Genomic DNA, 10,919 nt, shown 5'->3' with positions numbered 1-10,919 from the left:
CCCTTCACGAGTTTGGGTGAAACTTGAGTAGTTCTGCGACCGCTTTCTGGGATAAAAATTAATAGCAAAAGGTGGAGTTAGATTTGACCAATTCCTGAACAGTCAGGAGGAAAATGCTGTCGTAGTGCCCAACAGTTGACCAAGTTTTTGCCAAAATCTTGGACTCCACGACGCGGAGAAAAAATTGGCAAAACCTGGAATCGACGTTTTGTTTACTGAGCATTCATTTGCCTCACTCAGGTATCGAGGTGTACTGGCTAGTGCGGTTTCTACACGGGATTTACAATTCATTCAAGCAGAATGCTCCCTGTCAAACTCCTATTTCATTGAAACTGCATTTAAGCGTCCATTACCTCGTAAAATTTTAAGTTAATCTCAATTTTTTAAACAAATTTTACAAGATTTGAATGGACTTTAAGTATTTTTTATTTAGATTTCAATTCCAATTATGTTTGTCTGAACCAAATGTAGGTTTGTAGCAACCGAACCGGTTTGCTTATTATGGCTGAATCTGTTTGGTTGGAAGAGTTCGGTTGCGCGAATCTCACCTTTCGTTTTCGGCTAACTTCACTACGCATGCGCACTAGTGCTATGGCCTGTGCTGCCAATTTATTAAAATATATTATAGATTTATTGAATATTAGACCATGCCAGTATTAACATTAAAAAAGGATTTTCTTATTTTTGTACATTTATTAAATGCATTTGTATAATTTATGTTCATTGTTTTCTCTTCACCGGCCGGCCTACTAGTACTGCGCAAACTCGAGAACTTTTTTGTTTTGAGTGAGTTGTTACCGTTAGGATGCGCTTTCCTAACCGTAGAATCAGTTTTTCATAATATTTCATAGGCGTTTCGTGAAATGAATTAAAGTGCAGTGGACTAATTTATACAATCGAAATTTTATAGTGTGCAGAAATTGCGTACAAGGAACTTCTTTTTAAGTGGGGTCTCGACAAATACATCGAGAAATTTAAAGGTAATAACGAATTTTTTCTAATGCTTAGATTGTAATTTGAAGGAGAGTGTTTGGAGTTTTAAAGTCGTAGACAAATTTCTTAAGTGTCAGAGACGCCAAGCTATACTATTTGCATTTTATCAGTTGGCCTTCTTCATAAATATTTTTTTTTTTTATTTAGAACGAATTATTCTCAAGTTTAATTCTAGAAATATACTTTATAGTGTAAATCATACCGCTTTTTTCACATAGTATTTTCTATGCGTTTTTGCACAGGGGAGGAGATAGAAGACGACTGTTTCCAGTTCATCGTCGAAGAGAAACTTTTGGAGTTGTTCCCTAAAGTGGGACCTCACTCCAAATTTTTAAGGGAGCATAAGCAGTGGAAGCATCAGATATCAAGTTTACCTATCTTTTTATCGAATGTAAGTTTCAGATTTATGTGATTTAACAGAAGGTAAATTTAGAATTGATTTCCGTTTTTAAGCAAGAGAACGCAGACTTTCTGTTCACTTGTTACAGAAAATATTGGTAATTCCTTACTTTAATTACTTCCATATTTTGGAGCAAATAGTTAAAACCCTTTATAGTTGTAAATTTTAGTATGCTGTTGAATTTTTGATGAACATTCTTTTTCGGTAGATAATTTAAGTATTTAGTAAAAAATTAAAATGCATTGTGGAAAATATAATTTTCTATGGTTTCCTTATCTCGATCTGCCTTTTGGAACATAACAGAATGAGTCTTTAAAAAAAATTATAATTTTTGTTGTAATTTTAACAAAAGTTTAACAATATTTTTATTACAAATAGAGACAAACTATCAATTAATCAAAATAAAATTAACACTTTTAATTTTGGACTAAACATATTTTCCAAAAGGTTTCACACCATTGACTGCCAAACTCGAAAAAGTTCTCAAAAAAAGCAATTACCAAAATATTATGTGACAAATGCTAATAACATGACATTAAAGAAATACTGTGAAATTGGCTGTACCTGTCTCAGCTCGTGCAGCCGCTTTCGCAGCCTTCTTGCAAAGTCATAAAATACTATTTTCGTGGGAAATGTGTAATATACATATATGTAAAATGCTACCTGCAGGAGACTGATCAAAGCCATTGGAAACGAATGCTGTTGATGCGCATTTATATGATGCTGATCCTAGCGGACAGGTTAGCCAGATAAGAAACATCCCACTCGAAGAACTTCAAGAATTAGATCTGAATGAAGTAGACGTTGAAATAGCGGGAAACGAAGCATTGGAAACTCCTGAATGACTTAAAGTCGCTGCAGCAGACGTTTCTGCGAGGAACAGCGATTGATATCAGTGGATTCTTTCCCCTTTATAAGAAACGTGATGTATGTGACAATTTTGCAATTGAGGAATATAAATCTAATGGAAAGTTGTCTGCAAATAATCCGCAATGATTGGTTGAATACGTCCTTTTTAGTGAATTAAAAGGAGACATTGATTCTCTTGACGCAGGCTCTTTGACACGGATTTTCCAACAGTGCTTTAGAGAGTAATTAGAATGTACTTGACTGCCACATGCCTTGTGATGTACATGGGTCGAAGTACGATTTTCTAATATCATTCCCTCACCCGAATGCCGTGAGCTACTACTTTTGTGAAAATAATTTATTATTTTGACATTATAAAATAATGAAAAAGTAAATTGTAAAGGTTATAGAGTCGAATTTTCTAAAAGATGCTTTCATAAATCTATCAACTATTTTTTATTTCTTCTACTTAAAGAGCAACTAATACAGTTGGTACACAGTGAATGTGATAAATAATTCGTAAAAGCTAATGAAGAAGAAAATGATATTATAAGTGGATATTATAAGTGGCGGTATATGATAATTGTCGACGAAACCGCCAATGAATTTGTTTCTGCGACCATTTATTGATGAATTGATAGACTTACACGAGAACGGCTTTGAAAATACAGTTTCCTGCATCTTCTTCTTGCACCCGTAGATTCTGCTGCATGACCTTCAATTCAAACATAAAGCAATACAATGAAAAATATGGCTGGTCATATTGTATTATTCCTTGGGAAGTGATACTTAATGGCAACGTTTCACCCAAGTTTACTGTGGAGATAAGCATCAAAGCTAATTTTTAGATCAACATAATCGAGACTGAGAAAGAATTGTACCTAATTCGAATGCAGAAAATGCAAATGGAGTTGAAGGGCCTTCTGTCGTACAGCTTTGTCCAATATTTCATATAATTTGGTCCTTTCCAACTGAGTATTGGCATTCCGTTGATGAAGGTGTAATGGAATTATTTCTCGATGCATGGTTTCACTCTGCAATTCATATGATTCATATGAATTCATATAAATTGATTATGTTATAAACGAATGTAATGGTCTAATGCAGCGATCAGGCATTTCTCGACAGAAAAATTCGTTTTTTTTATGTCAATTTTTTTTAGGAACTTTATGATAATTTTAGCAAAATTCATAACTTTTTGATTAATCTGATGATTTGCTTAAACAAATTTATGAAACAAATAAATTAAGCAGGCATTTGTCTACAAAAAAATCGGTTCTAACCTTATTTTTAGATATTTCTCACGTGATTGAGGAGTTTTAGACAGGACCGACAGGATATATAATTAAGGTACGCGTGTCTGAGAGCATAGTTTAATTAATTTTTTGAAAAGGCAAATTAACTATTTAATTCTGTATGGGTGAAATTGATTGAGGAAATATCCGAGTAACAAATCTCATCCAAATTTACATTGATTTTAATATTTTTTCATATACGAAAACCGACAGGACATAAAAACAAAGGAAAATTTAAAATGTTTTGTTATAATCGATAAAACAATAATCGAAGTAACAAAATGTAGTTTTTTAAATTATTATTCATACTAATTCTATCATTTAGGTTGCAGAGAGATAAATTACGCTAATAGTCGTTTAATGTTGTTAAAATCCGAGAAAACTCGTACTAGGGATATGCGACCGACAGGACATTTTTGTTGGTCAAAATGAGGGAGATTCTTCTTCATATTGAGCTCCTATTATGAGAATTTTTTGCATTATTTTTTATTATTGATTGCAGAGCTTGGATACAAAATGGCCAACTTTTTTAGAACACTTGTATGCAGAAAGACATATTCGAACAGAACTAAAAAACCTTTATCGTGACGGATTAGTACAAAGATGCCGCCTTGAACAAAGGTTCCAAAAAACTTCTGTAATCTTGGCAACACAAGCACACAATGAATTTGATTTTCACTTGATGAAAGGACCAGGATATATGTGAGTGATCGCAGGAGAAGTATTTCACATAGTTAAATCCCTCCGAATATAAATTAAATACAGACAAACTGGAGAATGTTATCTTCAACTTCCTATATATTTTAAAATAATACATATTTTCTAACTCCTCTTTAGCAACAAGCGGCATATATTCCCAAACAGATCTATATAAATTAAGAGACCACATAATGTTCCCCGTAGAAAGACCAATCATTTTAAACACTATAGCCAGAGGAATTGCAGGAGAACAAACAAAAAGTTGTAAGTACTCAATAATGAATCTTTTTGATAAAGAAATACTAGAAAAAATCGCGCACTAAGCATGAGGAAGATTTTGGACAATATTCACAAACTTTGGTACAGCTAATGTAGGCACTATTTGAATAATTATAATAATTAGGTGTTTTAAACTAATAGTTGATACATTCATACACGGTTATGCCTTACATTGTATGTACGGATGGTCAATTTACATAATAGGGGCATTTTGGGATTCAGACACTAACCTACTTTTACATCTAGAAAATTGAAACCAAATTACAACTGAGAGGCAAAACGAAGCTGCCAAGGACATATGAGAGCACGATTCTGGAGCTCCAAGTGAAGTGGTAATACATACAAACCAATACAACAAGGACAAAAACAACACTACAGGTAAACATAACACCACTACAAAATCAAATCCCTATATCATCACTCTCAACTTCAAGTCACTCTACAAACTCTTATCTATTTAATAATAGAATGTCAATAAAAAATTGCTGACGCCTCTAGAACTACTATAAAGAAAACAAATGTTAAAAAAACTAAATAAATACTTTATTGAACATGGAAGATTATTACAAATTTATGACACAAATATTCAACATGATTCAAACAACTAATTTTAATTTGTAGTAACACTTAGACAAAACCAAAAAACTGTAATGAGTATACCAAAAAACGAAGACACGGCTAGAGAAAACGCGACAAAAGCACTCTTTAACATAATAATGAGTGCTCTAAATACAATCTCACCTTTCTACAGACTACGCCGTACAACAGAAATAATGGAACAACTTGCAAAAACATGTAGAGAAATGACATAACCTTAACTGCAGTATACAATGTTAAACATAAAAACACTTCGGCCAATCAGAATTGGTGCACATAGAAAACTGGGATTCCTGAACAAAACACACATACTAGACGATTTTATAATTAAATATGGTTTAGAACCACCGGAATTGACTTTACTCGTATATCGAGATTTGACATTTCCAACGATAACTCCATTTTATGCAAATTTAAAAGTAGAAAACCATTATGTCATCCAACTTGGCCAAACTAAAATCATAGCAGGAAATAGAGCAGCATTGATAATGCTATAAGAATTAATGAGCACTTACGACCTTTGTGACGATCACCCTGTTTATAAAAAGAGTAAAACTATAAAAAAACATGACGTCGCAAGTCACACCGAATGCAGACCGAAATTATTCGCATAGTCTGCATCATGTGAAAGATGTAACATTCTAAATCACACTTTAAAAACATGTCGGAATTCCGTACCGAGAAAAATCAGACAAGATCTATACCCATAAACCAGATTCCGAAACATAACATCTTATACAAAATAACGAATGTTTTGCAAAGTATTATCGATAAACAGTTAAATTTCTAATTTGACTACGAGAATATCTTTTATTTAGTAACAAAATATTTTGTTAGTGCATGTCATTAATAATAATCGTATCTGCATTTCTTTCTAGGATATAGCCATCGAAAAGCGACATGCGTTCGAAGGTCCCATGATGTAAAATTAAAATTCAGCAAAGATAAATTAGACTTAATTATAGACAAATTATAATTTGAACTTAGTAATACAGAAAATATAACAAAGAAAGACTGCAATCAGTGTTTTTAAAACAATCATTAATAATCAAAACATGACTGAACTTAGCGGACTTAAATGGTCTGAGCCAAGAATTTGTATTTTTCCAAATCGATTTTCAATGATAATACAAAATATTACCAAAAACGTTAAGAAAATACTAACATTATAGGATTCGAATACCTTTTGTCTGTTTTTAAACTCTTTAGAAAAGGTAGTAGAAGTATTAAACTTAAGTGGAAACGGTTTATGTCACGCTTTACCCTTTTCTAAACCCTTAATACAATTTTTTTTCAAGCCCAAAAACATAACCTCACAACCTTAAATCCATTTTTAAAATTCAAACATATTTTTATAGAAACTCAATTATTCTTCATTTTAAGCGGTCCAAATATTTCTGAAAATGAATTTAAAATCTATAAAATACACATAACCCCTATCAATCATCAATTTAATATCAACTATACAACAAAAATTTACATCAAATCTCAAACATAATTTCTAGCCCTTTTAACAAACAAAGATAGCTATTTTACTGCTCATGACAGTCAATCCCAGAAAAATGCCAATATTACTTCAATTTCGGTAACTATCCATTGTTAACACCTTTAAAATCTCATCACGGAGGGTTATCTTCAACTACTAAACCCCAAGAACTACTAGCAACTTGCAAAAATAATTCTAAATTATCTATCACCTTGAATAACATGGGAATTTTACAATTACATAAGGATATTAAAACAGCAAAATACAATTTTCCCCAACAAATTAACAATATAAAGGCACGAGACAAAAAATTCCAACTCCTTCCAAACAAATTTCTTTATACCAGATTTCTCCACTTCTATCAAATTTTTCGGAAACAAAAAATTCCACTCTAAACCAAATTTTTCTCGGAAAGAAAGAAAAAATAGAGCTTCCATTGTCAAACTTCGAACACCAAGTAACAATGATTGAATAGTATATAAATCAAGAATTAATTTCATTTATAAAATTTAAAGAAAATTATCTCTATGACAATATAATAAAAATCTTGCATGCAGTCATACGTTATTTATTCTTTTCATATTATTACTAATCATAGTGAGAATTTACAAATATGCATAAACACCTCGTTATAAATTTTTATTATAATAAAAATAGACGCAATTAGTCAATATTAATTTTATTAATATAATATACAATATTTTACTTATAATTAAACTTTTTCACATTAATATTCATTTTCATTCCTAACTTCTAATCTAATGAATTTTTAAAATTAAAAAACACAGTACATAAAAAGAAAAAAAGAAATTAAAAACAAATTAGCCTCCCATCTCATGCCAGCGCGTGGTCGCTCGTTTACGTCGTGTTGCAGGGTTGGTTGTTTCTGCTAAGGTGGTCCATCCGGTGCTGCCAGTCGCCGGCGGTCACCAAAATAACGCCTCGTGCTACTAGTGCCTCGGGGAGCAACGCGAACTTGGTGCGCGGTCCCACCCGTATTCAACCTTTTCACCTATGAATTCTGGTGAAAGACAATGGTGCTGCCTGCTCCGTGTTTACAACTGTCAGACAGTTCCTACGTTTCGTGGTTATTTTGGACTGTAGATGTCAGGATTCCGGCATCTCATTTAGTCGTCGCCGTGGAAGTGTCGTCCTGGTCCCCCTCCGGTGCCTCTCCCGTCAAACAATCTGTGTTTTTATCTAAATTTTGCCGGGTTCCCTGGTTTACTTTCATTTCGAACTATTCGGTACATTCGCGTTGTTTTTACAATGAGTAACCTTCCTACTACTTAATTTTCAGGTTTGATTTCATTATTATTAACGCTTGATTGAGTGTAATGTAATTTGTATCAACCTAAAAAATTAAACTACCATCTAACTAGTCTATAGTTGCATCAAAAGAATTGGCTTGAGAATATTATGTTTGATACGCGCGCGTGACTCTTGCCATACATGGTTCCAGCTTTGGGGAGACCCCGTGAAGTTGTCCTCCCTTGTCTGAGTTAAATGCAAAAACTTCTTTACAGTACATATATTTGTTAAGTAAATAAATGGAATTTACTTTTTAATTTAATAGTCAAATAAGATAAAACATTTCATAAATAAAATTTTTATTTAAAAACAGGTACAATATTATCGATAATCGCGCAGAACTTGTTCCCAACATAATAAGTCCCATCAAATAAAAATTCTTTTTGCGAATTCCCGAAAGACCCCCACAATGGTGAAAAATGGACGTATACATCCCCAACCAAGTATAAAAATTTCTTAAAATCGCTCCCGGATAAGAAACATCGTTCTCCCATGGATGAAACCACGCACTACTGTCACGGACATTCCTGCCCCCATCGATATCGCGAATTAATGTCACGTCAAAAACCATATTAAGAACTTAGAGAAACTGACCTTTCACAAACACGACAAGTCCTTTCAAGGGAAGAAAACCATAACTTCATGTTTACTCCCACTATTTCATTAAAATGAAATCCCAGAAGAATACGTAGACCAAAAATGTGCGTGTTTTGCTTGGATACGAAATAGAAGTACGAAATAATTATAAACGCCCAATTAATCACAATCTTGACCAATTTATACGATGATATGAAGACGTTGATTTCAAAAATAAATTTTTACCCTGAAGGAAAATAGCAGGAATATTATTAAAAAAGAAAGCGTTTAAGAAATTATAAGGATAATATTTTCCTACTTCTAGAATGAAAACGAAAAGAACTATATACTTCCGTACTATTAAATAATTTCTTTTATCTCATATTATCATAATTACATACAAAAGTCGGTTTAAATTTCTCTTTTAATTAACACAAATTTTTGTATAATGACTATAATTTGAAACACCTACCTTTAAAAACAACGTAAATAGTATAAAAGAGAAATTTTAAAGTCATGAATTAAATTAGGTCCATATCTAGTAAAAATAAACGGACAAAAAGTACAGAATAAAAAGTACGAAATAGCTTTAAAATTAAGTTAGAACAATTATAAGAACAATTGCCATCAAAATCAGTTCCTAAAAAACACACATTACTTTGAATCTAAAAAATCTCAAGGGAAAAATTAAAGTTGAATTGTGTAATTTTTTTCGTAATTCACTTGAGTTCGTGAACAAAATAATTGATGAATAACAAAAAAATGTTTGTCTCATATTTTAAATTGGAAAATAATATATTACGGCTTTTAAACTAAATAATAATAGATGTAATTTTTATAATATTTGTTTAGTCAAATCGAAATGCACAAATAAACCTTTTTCGGTGTACTACAATCATTGTTTTTTTTTCACAGATAAAGCCAGTTACTGAATCTTAGATTTTCTATTTTATTTAAGGTGAATATTTTCGCTATAAATAATTTTTCATCCTAAAGATTTATGGACTTATCTAAAGAAAGAACAAAATCTACAAATCCAGCGACCACTGAAATCACGAAGAAGAACTTCTCGTGTTAACGCTGAATAGTGTACCGGACATCCAACATGTTGCAACTACATGTTCTGCCCTATTTCTAAGCTCAAGACTTCAAGCAATATTGGCAGTTGATTTTCCAAAATGTCTTGATACTTTGCACCATTTAAGCTGCCTTCGATATTCTGTGGACCGATCAGTTTTTTACCAATTATTCCACACCATACGTTGACAGTCCATGGACGCTGGTGTTCGACTTCACGAAGCCACTGCGGATTTTCAGTACTCCAGTAGTACATGTTGTTTCGATGAACTCATTCCATGGTTCGTCAAAGACGACTCTTCAGAGAATAATGCATAACGAATAAAGTTGGAATTTCGTTGTATTTGTTCAAGTGCCAACTGACAAAAAACTACCCGATTTTGGAAACCAACGCCATGAATTTCTTGATGTAAAGAGACATGATACGGATGAAATTTATTACGTTTCAAAATTTTCCAGACACTGCTCTGAGACATTCCAGAATCTCGTGTACTAACGTGAAGATTATTGGCCTCTGCAGCTAATACAGCAATTTCATTATTTTTTCCAGTGACTGTTATTGTACGGGTCTATTTCTTAGGTTGAAGACTTCCTTCGGTAGTAAATTTTGCCATAGTACGATAAAATGAAGCACGTGACACAATTCTATTTGGTAAACGCTGGGCACAGAGATTAGAAGCATTATCAATATATCTTTCAGGTTCTCCATACACCAGAACCATTTAAATTTTTTCTCGTACGGTTAGATACTCCATTGTAAAGTAGTATTCGGAATCATCTTTAATCTAAGTAAAGTGAGTTTTGTCTTAAATGTATTTTTTCAAATTTACTGTATTAAGGTAAGAAAAAAGGAAACACTTTCGTAATGTTTCGATAGCCTCTGCTGATCTCAATCTATAATAATGCCAGAGCTAAAATTTAGAAATATTCAAGAAACACTGTTAATGTAACCTTATTACTTAATAATTACTTCTCAAGAACGGACATACTTTTTGGCATGTTTTTTCAAAATAATAATTACCAAATAGATTCGAAGCTCTATTGCCTTTATTTTTAATTGACTTAAAAAAGAAGGAGGTTCTACCTATCTTCGTCGCGATATATTTTTTTCTTTGTACGAGTTTTTATTGCACTCATTCAACGATTCTGTAGCAATATGAAAAATTCTTTTTTTTCCGTGGTCAGTCATTTCGCAATGAAAATGGTGTATTTTTTATTGCAATTTAGTATCTAACTCCACAAGATATGCTTGTAACCATGGTGTAAGGGTTTAGAAATGAGTTCCCACCGATTTAATAACTCAATACTGGGCTAATACTGGGCGCTAAGAACGCCTGTGCTGTGCCTTTAAAGTACC

The 10,919-nt window shown here is 32.5% G+C and overlaps 1 long non-coding RNA gene across 1 annotated transcript; it reads left to right on the top strand.

Annotated features, from left to right (window-relative positions):
* The first annotated feature begins 846 nt into the window (after nucleotides 1-846).
* Nucleotides 847-2,163, top strand: LOC117172841. Its single transcript, XR_004467102.1, has 3 exons — nucleotides 847-980; nucleotides 1,236-1,384; nucleotides 2,063-2,163. It is a non-coding gene; the product is annotated as an uncharacterized LOC117172841 (long non-coding RNA).
* The last annotated feature ends 8,756 nt before the right edge of the window (nucleotides 2,164-10,919 follow it).

Source organism: Belonocnema kinseyi, chromosome 1, assembly GCF_010883055.1.
Source record: "Belonocnema kinseyi isolate 2016_QV_RU_SX_M_011 chromosome 1, B_treatae_v1, whole genome shotgun sequence".
Lineage (NCBI taxonomy): Eukaryota > Metazoa > Arthropoda > Insecta > Hymenoptera > Cynipidae > Belonocnema > Belonocnema kinseyi.
Note: the sequence above shows the minus strand (reverse complement) of the source record. Positions and strands in the feature narration are given on the sequence as shown.